The sequence below is a fragment of the Capsicum annuum genome, chromosome 1, assembly GCF_002878395.1.
Source record: "Capsicum annuum cultivar UCD-10X-F1 chromosome 1, UCD10Xv1.1, whole genome shotgun sequence".
Lineage (NCBI taxonomy): Eukaryota > Viridiplantae > Streptophyta > Magnoliopsida > Solanales > Solanaceae > Capsicum > Capsicum annuum.
In genome coordinates, this window is record NC_061111.1 from 136,837,014 (window position 1) to 136,849,206 (window position 12,193).

Below are 12,193 nucleotides of genomic sequence, written 5' to 3' on the forward strand. Positions count from 1 at the left end.
CTATATAAAACTTGTACCCATTCATACTTACAACGGAATATAGGAAGATAGATCTTTGTATTCATCAAAATGTTGGATTTTTATACTTTCGTAAGGTCCTCCGGGAACTTGTTGAGTGAAGCCTGATTTAAGTGGGACTAGAGAAGAGGGGCAGTTCTGTACTCCACCATGTTTCAAATTGGTGGGCACAATTGGGGTTGAGCTAGCTAACTCAAAAAGGATTTTTGGGTTATTTTGAAAGACGTTTCCTTGGCGCTTTTCATGTAAACTATCTTCCAAGCTAGTTTATTCAGAAGTTTGTATTTTTTTGTAATATTATATAGTTATATGAAAAATATTGCTTTCTCAAAAAATAAATAAATTATATTGTTGTAAAAAGTAGGTGGTGGAGAGAAAACAAAGCTGATGCTGCTCAATTTGCACCTTTTTGGAATGAAATGGTCAAGAATTTTAGGGAAGAAGATTACATGACTAATTTGTGAGTGACTATTTTGTTATTTCACCAACCTAGTTTCAGTTTGCTGCTAATTATATTACTATCCTCCAAACTTTTAATTTTGATGTATTAATTTTCAACCTGCACGGAGATGGAATAACTTTTGATGCCCAAGAATTCTAGGAGTCTGCCATTAGTTTAGTGGCCTCTTTTCGTACTCTCTAGCAAGGTTAAGCAATTGTTACAGTGTTGACAGTTTCTTTTGTTTCCTTTTTTTCTGATACAAATATGATCTTTGTAGTTAACTGTCTTGTTAAAGGCTCTTTACGTTTGTGTTGAATGTGCAGATATTTCTTGCAAAAGATATAGCTGTAGAGAGTAAAGACTCACAAGATGAGTTATTGGATAGGATCTCAAGGGATGATTACATGAAATATACAATCGAATAGTGCTATTACACCATCAAGTTTGTTCTTACATCCATATTAGATGATGAAGGAAAAAGTGGTAAGATTTCAACTATGTTGCTCGGACTCTTCAAAAAAGTCAAAAGGTAATGTCGGATTCTCCAAAAGAAGTATCTTTTTGGAGTATACGGCACGGTGCGGCGTCAAAAAAAGAGTCTGTGCAACTTACAATTTCAAACCCTTCAAAGTTACTCTGTTGTTAATGAACTCACACAAGTAACTGTTATTTGAAGTTGAGCATAGTCAGTTTATATCTTTGCGTTGTTTACTATGTTAGGGCTGAACGAATCTATGAGGATATTCATGGGAGCATAACTAAAAGGGGTATTAATTTGGACGTTGATATGAATAAGCTGCCACTGGTGATTCAGAAAGTAATTGCACTCATGGGAATATTGGTACATATTCTCTAAGTTGCTCGGACTCTCCAAAAATGTTGCCGCACCCGTGTCGGATCCTTCAAAAATACACTATTTTTGGATGACCTAACACGAACCCATAGACATATTTGAAGAGTTCGAGCAACTTAACATATTCTTTTCAAGTTTGATAAATTTAATCCTTACAATACATAAGGTCTGATACATTCGTTTGGGGTTTCGGTTTACTTCTATCCTTATCATGACTAACGCTTGGGATTAGATAGTACTGAACTAACACTTTGACTAAGTTTGAAAATTAGTAATCTGCTATAGTGCTATCTAAGAGGCAAGAGAAGCTCCTGTTAGTTTTCTTCACTGATTTAGCAAGCATATTCCCTTAAAAATGGTCAAAAGACTCAAATCTTAGAGACTCTCTTTGTGCATGTCCTGTGACCTTTCAAATCTTTGCGGCTCTCATTAAGTCCTTACTGTAGACGCTAGTCCCCTTATCTCTGTGTAGGCATCCTCTTTCTTCATTGTAGTTAAGATGAAATTAATGAATTTCAACACTCACCTATCCACATGTTCATGGTATGTCTTGTCATACATTGTTTTCGGGGCATACATGGAAAGCTTCAATAGGCGGTGCATACTTCTTTTTCCAATTCCATATCAGGAAACTGCGTTGGCCAACATGCATTATGTTTCCTTACTGTTTTCTTTTCATCCTTTGTTAGGTGACCTCTTATTTCAGTAGAGAGGATTCCCATTTCATTGTCGTTTTTTAAAATGACTGAGTATATCTTTCTGTCAATGATCTGTTGAAATACTTTCATGTAGAAAAAAGAGCATATACCGAAGCTTGAAATTGGGGCTGTTAAAGCTATTCGAGATCTGTATGATGTTCTGCGACTTGATGTTCTTCACTTCAACATGAGGTACTTCAGATAGCTTGTAATATTTCTGGGATTATTATACTCTTGGTGGTGGTGCATGATTACTATGTATCATTTTAGAGAACATCTTGACACATTGAACATTTTGTCAAAAGCAAGGATAGAATTAATAATCTTGTCTTTAAAAGTATATGTATTAGGACGAGATTATATGTGGTCCTTAATATTGTATTATTTTATTAAAAGATATAAAATCCGGTCCCTAAAGAAATTTTTAACTGGTCTCAAATTGTGATTTAGAGCTTTGAGCGGGAAAAACTAAGGCCAAAATGTAATATTAAAAATTTAATAATTTATTTTTATTTCACTAAATATATTAATACATGTCTTTTCCTTTCTTATTTCACTAAATATACTAAAATACTCCACTTTTTCTTTCTTAGTTTAATTTTTTGATGAATTAATTAATTAAAAGAGCTCTCTAGCTAGTATACGTATTGTTGCACATCGATATATCGTTTTCAATTCCTCAAAGCGGCTGGTCGCAAATTTACTCTAGAGCTCAATCTATCTAACCAGTGGCAGAACTAGGATTTTAAGTTTGTGGGTGTATTAATCAGGGGCAGAGCTACAGGAATCCAGTAGCTTTTAATAAACTTTATATTTACACTAAAATTTTGAATATATGTATATGATTACATAGTGTGAACCCATTGACAAACATTATGGCTTGGCCTAGTGGTAGATGGACCAACATTAAGGGCTTCTCTTCTACCAAGGACGTGTGTTCGAACCCCATTTGCAACATATATATTTTTTTTTATTTTTGTAAATTCAGAACCCACTGACTTCAAATCCTGGCTCCGCGTCTGGCTTTAATTTTTTTTAAACATAATTTGCTAATGATGACATAATATAAATATATAACTATTTAAATGCAACATTAAAATTTGGTGTTTAAATTTTGGAAGAGTAAGACTTTTGTTGGAGAAGGCCAAAAGATTTTCAAATTTTTTATTTGAGTAATTAAAAAAAATACAAAGAGTACTTTTAGTTTCATAAATTAAGAAGTAAAAAAAAAACTAATACAAAAAATGTCAAACATGTTTGTGTACTAGTGTACAAGAGTACTTGGGTCTTGTGCGTGTTGTGTGCATTAAGTGTACCTGAAAAGTTATAAAACAATTTATCTGCAGGGAATTGATCTAAAGCACCTGGACATGAAAGATCCACCTAAAGCCAGAGCACCCAAACAAGATTTAGTTCTATGGGTGCTTTTTTATTTTGTATACCATTTTTCAGTTTTTCTTATATAATAATACCTATTATATGTCAAGTTTAGTGGGTGCCGGAGCACCCGAAAATAACATGTGGATCCGCCCCTGAATATAACACCAATTTGCAGATGCACAATGAGTGAGGGTGTAGCTTTGTCAATTGCTTCTTCAATTCCTCGGGTTATGGCAGCTAAAATTTGTAATAAGCTCTATTTTATCTCTCTCACGAATTCGAGGTATAGTTTTTGTTTTATATTTAGTTGCTTGATTGACTGGGTGTGACTATGTTTTGGTCAAGTCTACTTAGAATTTTCAAACCCAATAAAAAGAACAATCTAACATGTAGACAAGTGCAGATTCTTAGAAATGACAATACTCATGTCTGACCAATGACTTGACTAAAATTATCTTTGACATGACCAGCCATTGATATACCTGTCTATTCACTGTAGTGCAGCCTCCAACTTAATCCTTCACAAGTTCAACTGTTAAAGTCATCAATAACCCAGAACACGTATATTTTCACTAAATACCCTGAATGCGTCTTCGCTTGAACATGAGTGTCATCTTGAAGAGGCGGCCCTAAAAAATTTAAACTTCACCTTTATCGTGTATTTGTTTGTATGTTTGTCATTCATGCTTGTAGTTATTACTATTGGACTAGCACATATATTTTTTTCTCTTTTGCGCCTTTCATCATTAAAGCCAACACTTTATTTGTGTTTTTTTCTTTTCGCCTTTGGTAACATTTAAACCAACATTAACTAATTTAACTATTACTAATACTACAATTCATCTTTTAATCAAGAATCCATCTTCTTGATGTTGTACTTAGTTGCTATGAACTTATAAGTTTTAAACATTGCAGATTAAGGATATTGCTTAAAGGTCTCTGGTGCATACATTAATGCTAGTCATTAACGCCAATAGGTACTTATAGGAAAGATCATAGACCATATCCTAATTTTGATACAATATCAGAGGGATTTCCATATCCTTTTCCACCAGCAAGTTCTAGTTCTATTCCAGCTTGGTATTTTACAAGTGCTGGTAATGTAAGAACTCCGCGTCCTGATTCAAGATTTGATAGAAGATTTAGTGGTGGTGGTGTATAATCTATTTCTCAGTCTGGTGATGTGGTGGTGGAAGATGATAGACAAAAGAAGTGGACTGCACATGTTGAACCTAGTGTTTTGATCACTTTTATTTCTCTCCCTTATGGCAGAAATGATCTTAAACGAATCCGATTTAGGTATAAATCGATCTCTTTTCATTTCTACCTCGAAAGTTTATCATAGTATAAAATATTGGACTAAGATGAGCTTAAGTGAAGTTACTTGTAACTTATCCCAACTTATTTCGGATTGAGTCATAGTCTAGAATGAAACTATGGGAATTATTGCTATTCACAACTTCTTGCCTATGTGTAATGAAAGTTTCTTTACATAAGCTTGTCCTAGGCCAATATTTAGTCCCTTTCATTCATTCATGAATACTTATTTTACCTTTTCTTTATTCCCTTCATGTCTGCTAAAATATCTCACTTGCTTAGTACCGTACCTTCAAATATCTTACTGCATGTTCCATTCTTATTATTAAGTTGATTGTTTTGAATGCCATCTGAAATGATGACCTATTTAATTAAATGTATTTGTGTTGCATAGCTTTCTAACTGGTTCGATAATCTATCATATTATCCATTTGCTATCTGTATTATTCTTGTTGAAAATATCAGTGTTATCTGTACCTTGTTGAAACACCCGTTGATGGTCCAGACAATATATATCACCGGGTTCTTTTGAAGCTGGGACATTTTCAACAAATGGCAAGCTCAAAGATGGTGGGGAGAGAATTATGACCGAATTATGGAGCTCTACAATGTTTAGAGATTCAACAAGCAAGTTCTAAACACACCTGGACAATCTGATGATCAAGTAAGTCAGATTTTAGCTTTGAATTACATTAACTCAGTTATATGGATGGGTTGCTAAATTTACTGATATACTTGGTTATAGTAAAGGTAAATCCATTTGACATCCAGTGTAGGGTACTTTTTATCCTTAAATGACTGATAGGGCCGGGATCCCCCTCGTGGGGCAGTTTTTTATGTGTATTAGCTGACAAGTTTCTGCTTCATTAGCTGGTTATCCTGCTCAAAGTAATTAGCATGTTGTACTCATCACATAAATAGGCAAGCAGTTCATACCTTTTTAGCCTAAAAATCACTAAAATTTACTTGATTCAGAGCACCCTGAACTCTTCAAGCTCTATAACAGGTCAAATTTTTAATAGCTTAAAGAGATCGATATCCATTAGCATCGATTCTAGAGTTGTTTTATATTTGATTAATTGTTATGTTCCTAAAGAAATCTTAAAGTATTCAACTTATACAAGTCTAAAAATGTAACAGAAGAGAAATATTTCTAGTACTTGTACTGGCTGATCATGAGTTGGAATTTTAGATAAAGCTCTAAAGTAAATAGTACTAATAGATTGGAAATGAAGATTGATATACCCGAGATGTTTTTCTGCAGAGAGATACCAATTATTCGAAGCTTGGATCTGCTATGGAGAGCCCAACGATAACTCTTGAAACAAACAAGGAGTGGACACCAAGCAATTACCATAAACCATCTTGATCAACTCGTTTCACAAAAGGTGACATGTCATATATGGACACATCAAGGACAACCAGACTCTAGGATAGAAGCTTTACTTTCCATTACCAATGCTAGTGAAATGGAGTAAGAATGGGTAGAACAAGATGAGCCTAGTGTGTATATAACCATCAGACAACTAGTTAATGGCACCAAAAGAAGGATTTAAAAACTTTACCATGTCATCTAGTCAAGGAATGGGAACAATACGTAAGAACTCCATGGTTCTTGAGAACGAGTATATGCAAGTTCATACTCCATTTTCTCCATCGACTAATCAAGTTAAGCAAGGCACCAAAGAGGTTGAAACAAGTAAGTTTTTTTTTTTTCAAATTTCTTGAGTTTTTTTCAAGTTAAGTATTATGTTGAGTTTTTTTATTACAAGTTCATACTCTATTTGAATGCGTATATAACTTAAGCAAAGCCACATCCTTCCAACTTCCAGTAGAAACAAAAATGTTACGCTATCTGACATTGTGTAGCATCTCTTATGGTGCCTGACATCCTTCCAACTTCCAAGGCTTCCTTCAGCTCACCAAAGTAGTTTACTTCCATTTTCTGTCTTATGTTAAAATAGAACTTTTCTGTCTTGTTTGTTTTTTACTCAAGGTAAATGACGCAACCTCTTTGTACTTTACCGGGCTGTCGCAGTCTGGTTTCACTAATAGATTTTGCTCTTGCAGTGTGTTCACCCTATATTATTCGGAAACTATTCTTTACAGCATTTCAGAAGTCAACTGTATACACTTCTACTGATGCACCAACCAGAAATGCATTTTGCTACTTATTTCCGGCACCAAAGGGTCTTCAAGATTAGTTTTTATGGTTATATACTTCTTATCACCACTATTCAAATAAGTAGGATTGTTTGGTGATCACAGTGAACAATAGTTAATTACAGCTTGAGGACAGTGAACAATAGTCAATTACTTCTTGTGTTTTCACCTTTTTGTGAATCAAACAATGCAAATTGAAAGAAAGCAAGTACCTTTTTCATATTCATCTCATAGTTGGACTTAGTTTCAACTCTGTGTACTTGTTTTATCCATTGGATAAGTCAGTTATCCATTGCTATACTGTGTTCCAATTCTTTTCTTCTTACGTTTATTAAATTATATACCAATAGTTATTGTCTTTCAAAAATTTTATTCTTACAGATTTCTGTCGATTGAAGTTACAAGTAAAGATGCAAGTTTAGAGAATGTACAAGCTCATTATTATTTTGCTACGAACATTATGTAAACCTGACATCAAATTCTAGCTCCGAATGTAAATTAGTTAAGTTTTTTTTGTTTAGCAAATATTGAAACTATTGTATTCATATAGTTCGGGATGTTAATTGATTTATTTTTTTTGTTAAGCAAATATTCAAATTATATTTATCATCCTTCGATATTTTTAGTAGCAATTTTATATTTTTAATGAAATATATAAAATTTACGATTTCAATAGCAATCTAAAATGAGTTAGTTGATCGTCTCTAAAGGTTAAGAAGGATGAGTTAGTTGGTCATCTCTAAAGGTTAAACTAGGATGAGGCAGTTGCTTCTCTCTAAAGATTAATATAGGATGAGTTAGATGCTCGTCGTGATAAGATTAATTTAGGACAAGGTAGTTACTCATCACAAAAAATATTTAGCAACCAGAAAATAACTACTTTTCAAAAATAAAAATCATCTAGTAGGGATGAGATATACAGTCTCTAAAAGTGTTTTTGAGACTAGATTTGTTATCATCTCAAATGATATTTAACGACCAGCTAGAGTACCTCGTCGTAATAGACCTTTAGCGAAGGAGGCTATAAGGACCAGTTGCGACCAGAATTTTCCCATCCTAAAAGATCATTTGCGATCATAATTGGACTTTTAGGGATGAGAATTCCCTTCCCCAGAGGCTCATTTTCTTGCAGTGAGACCTGGTTTATTTTTTGGGTTGTCTTGTTGTTGCATATGTACAACTATATGCTATATCGTTCAGCAGTAGGTAGGTGGCACTGCAGCAATGGCGCAGCTGTCCAGTCCAGCCTGAACTAATAGTGTGGCATTAAGGTTTTGGTCTCTATTATAAAAGAAAGATTTGACAAGAGAAAAATTTAGTTTTTTCAATCAAGATTAATCTCCAAGAAAAATTCTTTTCACTAAAAGGAGCATTTCTCACATTCAACAAGGGACCTGATCGAGTGTTATTCAGTCTTTGTTGAATCTTTGAGTTTTGTTTCTTTCATTCTTAAATTGTAAATCTACTCCTAATTTATAAACGATAGTAGATGTTTGTACTTGTATTTGTCCTTAGGTTGAGTCGCATTAACTAGAGTTAGTTAGTCAAACTCTTTTGCTTAGTCAAGTCTTCTTCATCATTCTTGATGTTTACTTAGTTAGAGTTATCTAGAAGTGTTAAATAGAGTTAGTTGACGTGCTGGTGTGGTAGAGTTACTGATCAGTCTTGTAATAGAATTATTACAAGGAGTTAGGATTAAAAGTTTAATCTGTGATTACTGGAGTCTATAATTATGTTTTAGATTAAAGTTAGTGGAGTTTGTGGTATATTTTGTGAGATAGGTCGTGATTTTTTCCTTTCTTGAGCAAGTAGGTTTCCACGTAAATATAGGGTATTATTTAATGTTTTGCATGACACTTTATATTATTTATAGTTACTGAACTTGTGTGTCAAGGGGCCAGGTCTCTTAACTCATGATGGATTCGTATAAGCCTACACAGTTGCTCATTTACTTCTTATATTTTGAGATTCCTGATACAGAAAATGTTAATACATTTGAAATGCGAGATAAATAGAAGAATTATGTCATATCGCCTGGGACCAAATGTAGAGAGTATTAAGAGCATTTACACAAAAAAATCACATAAAACCCACTACAGGGTAATGTTCTAACATGCCATAATACAGAGATAAACACCTTAAATATGACCTCGACCAATAACTTTACACTCCAACTTCAAGGAGACGCATTAGATACCTCAACTCGTCTCTAGTATGTCTGTTAAAGACTCTAACATACAAAATAAGCATGTAGAAATCTCCAAAATTTATGTGTAACGTCAGTATCGGCTGTCCACGAGATACGGTGGGGACGATCTGAGGTGTCGAAATGTGCCTACCTAAAGTTGGCATATTTGATTGTCAGATATGACCAAATCAAGGTGTCTATCTATGCATTATAGCTTCTAACTAAGTGTGTGTTGATAACATGTAGAAGTTTCTTATTGGTTGAAATTGGTAAAATCACATCATATAGTTTAAAACAAAAAAGAAAAAAAAAAGATATCTTTTTCAAGCCTCGAGATAGAAGTAATAAGAATTGTCCTAAAGCTAAAATTTTAAAACTATAAGAATTGCACTATTTCTCTAACAACTTGAATTAGACCACGATCCTTGAAGATATTAGAACTATTTTGTGCGGTAACTTTCAGCTAACAAATTCCAATGTTGAAATTTTGTTACAAAATCCAACAATAAAAAAAGAAGAAAAAAAACAAGAATCATACCGTGAGGACTTATGTTAATCATTTTGTGTTTTCTCATCAAGAATCAAGAAATTGTCATGTTTTTAGTTTGTTTGGGAGTGGATAAACCAAAGGAGATGAAAAGGGATTTTATTTTTAGGTTGAATTTATACCAATAGACAATGTGTCTAACGACTTTTATTAATAATAAAAAATCTCCAATAGAGATAATTACAAGCAAGGAGGGTTAGACCTTACTTTATCAATCCCAATGAGGCAAGGAACCTCTACTAATTAAAAAGTATGAAGAAAATAAGATCCAGAAAGAACTAGGTATTCTGTGATCATCACAAAGTTTGTAATACATTATGATGATACAAATGTCGGAATTATGAATTCCGCTAAGAGTGTTCTGACATTTGGCGATAATACTATGAAACCAACATAAGGCTATGGCTCTACATCCATGTAGAGAATAGCAGAAATAAAAGTATAATTTGAGAAACCTTCTTTTAGACTAAGATCATTTACTAAGATTAAAAAATTCAACTAAAGAAGAGGATGCTAGAAATGACAACTTTCTTGATGGAAGAACTAGAATTGACTTGAATTGGTTTTTCTTGGGTTTATTACAAATGAATAAGGTCATTCCTATTTATACTTGTGTAGGATGGTTTTAGATGTTATTCTAGATACATCTACAAGAACATCTACAAGATCAATCTAGATAAATTTACTTTTTAGCTATCTAAGAAAACTTTAGATTTTTCTTAAAGATGATTATCTTAGATATTACACTAGAGTGTTCAAGAAAGTTAATTAGAAAATCTATGATTTGAAAAAATCTACTTGAATATTTTCACACTCCCCCTTAAAGTGATTTTTTGATAACTACGCTAAACTTGTAGCAGATGAAGCTTTTGAATGCGCCTAGCTGAAGATCTCAACAATATTTTCCAAAATCTCCTTCCTTCTTCATATGATGAGGGATTTTCATCATCGATTGGTCCTGTATGGAAATGTGAATATATACCAGCAAACTTTTATCTCTATAATGTACCGACTTAATAATATTTCCTCTTAGCCTTTGCAAACCAAGTGAGTCATCTCCTTGAGAAATTTTATGTTCTTGAGTTCCTGAGCCCCCCCTTTCTTTGAAGTCCTTAAAAGCTATATTATTTAGAGAAGTATTTGTGATGAGCAGGTTTGAAACTCCAGGTTTAATATTTTAGAATCCTTTCCTTCTGATGAAACTTAATAATATAGGAAAATTTGATCAATATCGTCCTCCACATCTGAGTCAATGATGATTTGATCATCAATTTCTTTTTGTAATCTCAGAGTGTAATATTCACCACCAGATTCCTTGCCATATCCTCAATAACCTATTTGGAAACTTCAAAGCTTTCAAAAGTCACACCTTCTGTATCTTTATCTGAAATTGAGTTTTTACACTTAATTTTTTCATCTATTTGATCCTTATCTTCTCCACCTACTTCTAATATTTGCTATGAGCCGGTGACTAATCTTGATATAACAAATAATTGAGCAAAAGATTCAACTTGCACTACATCTCCCTCAATTATTTCTTTAAAAAGCTTATCACTGTACATATAGTTTCAGATAATGCCCGTTTAGGATCTACTTTAAAATTCTTCATGTGCAAACTTTTATTTCTACTTTAAGAATCTGGTTCTTTGATTTTCTCTATAGCAGCTACAATGTTACTGGTTTGGATGTCCTTATAATCTCCTTGCTTTATGTTGATGACAATAGTGTCTTCCTTCTTCATGTGATGGATTGTATTTTATCCAGAATTCATGATTTAGTCACTTTCAAAATTAATGTAAGCTAAGGCATCTATTGCTCGACTCTCAGCTATGAAGCACCTTCTCCATTCTTCTTCTTCTTCAACAACTTTTTCAATTGACCATGTTGCTCTCTTTGTCTCGATAATTTATTATATGTCCTACTTCACCATACTAATAACATCGAGAGGCTTCTTACCATAATTTTAGAATACTCATCCTTCTTTCTTTGTGAGCTTGAACCATCTAAGGATCAAGAGTGAAGAATATCTCTTGCTCTTTACTTAAATTTCATTTTGTCAACTACAAGGGCATTTCTTAAAATTCAACATGGGGTGAATTAAATTTTTTCTATGAGTCACTGGCTCCTCATAGTCGACTTTCTTGCAGATCAGTGCACTTTACAAATAGATTAGATTTAAAACAATTAAAAAAAGTAAATAATAGAACATAAAGTAATAAAACAAAGATTTTTCTTGGTTTGGAACACCAATGTGGTTCCAACTTTCAGTCTCCTTGCCTTTCAAAGTTTTCTTAGATCATTGAATGTTGGTCTTGAGTACAATGATAGGAAGACTTATTTTGCTCTTTAGATCTTGTGACACATCTTCAGTTTATGTTACAAATTTGACTAGATCCTACTCTTTATATAACAATTATAAACTAAAAGTTACAAAGCTTTGTGAGACTAAGATTGAGATACTTTGAATTCTCTGCTTGAAGTTGCATAACCCGTGTCTAACCTCAGTCTTCATCTTTTATAGTCTTTTACTGCTACTCTTCATAAGGAAACCCAAGAGATTTCTTCTCAATCAAGGATTTGAATTGAT

At 33.2% G+C, this 12,193-nt stretch overlaps 1 long non-coding RNA gene and 1 pseudogene across 1 annotated transcript; both read left to right on the forward strand.

Moving 5' to 3' along the window:
• The first annotated feature begins 587 nt into the window (after positions 1-587).
• Positions 588-2,720, forward strand: LOC124898076 (annotated as a pseudogene).
• A 643-nt stretch (positions 2,721-3,363) lies between these two features.
• Positions 3,364-7,362, forward strand: LOC107858347. The gene is made up of 3 exons (XR_007052596.1): positions 3,364-5,372; positions 5,973-6,407; positions 7,253-7,362. It is a non-coding gene; the product is annotated as an uncharacterized LOC107858347 (long non-coding RNA).
• The last annotated feature ends 4,831 nt before the right edge of the window (positions 7,363-12,193 follow it).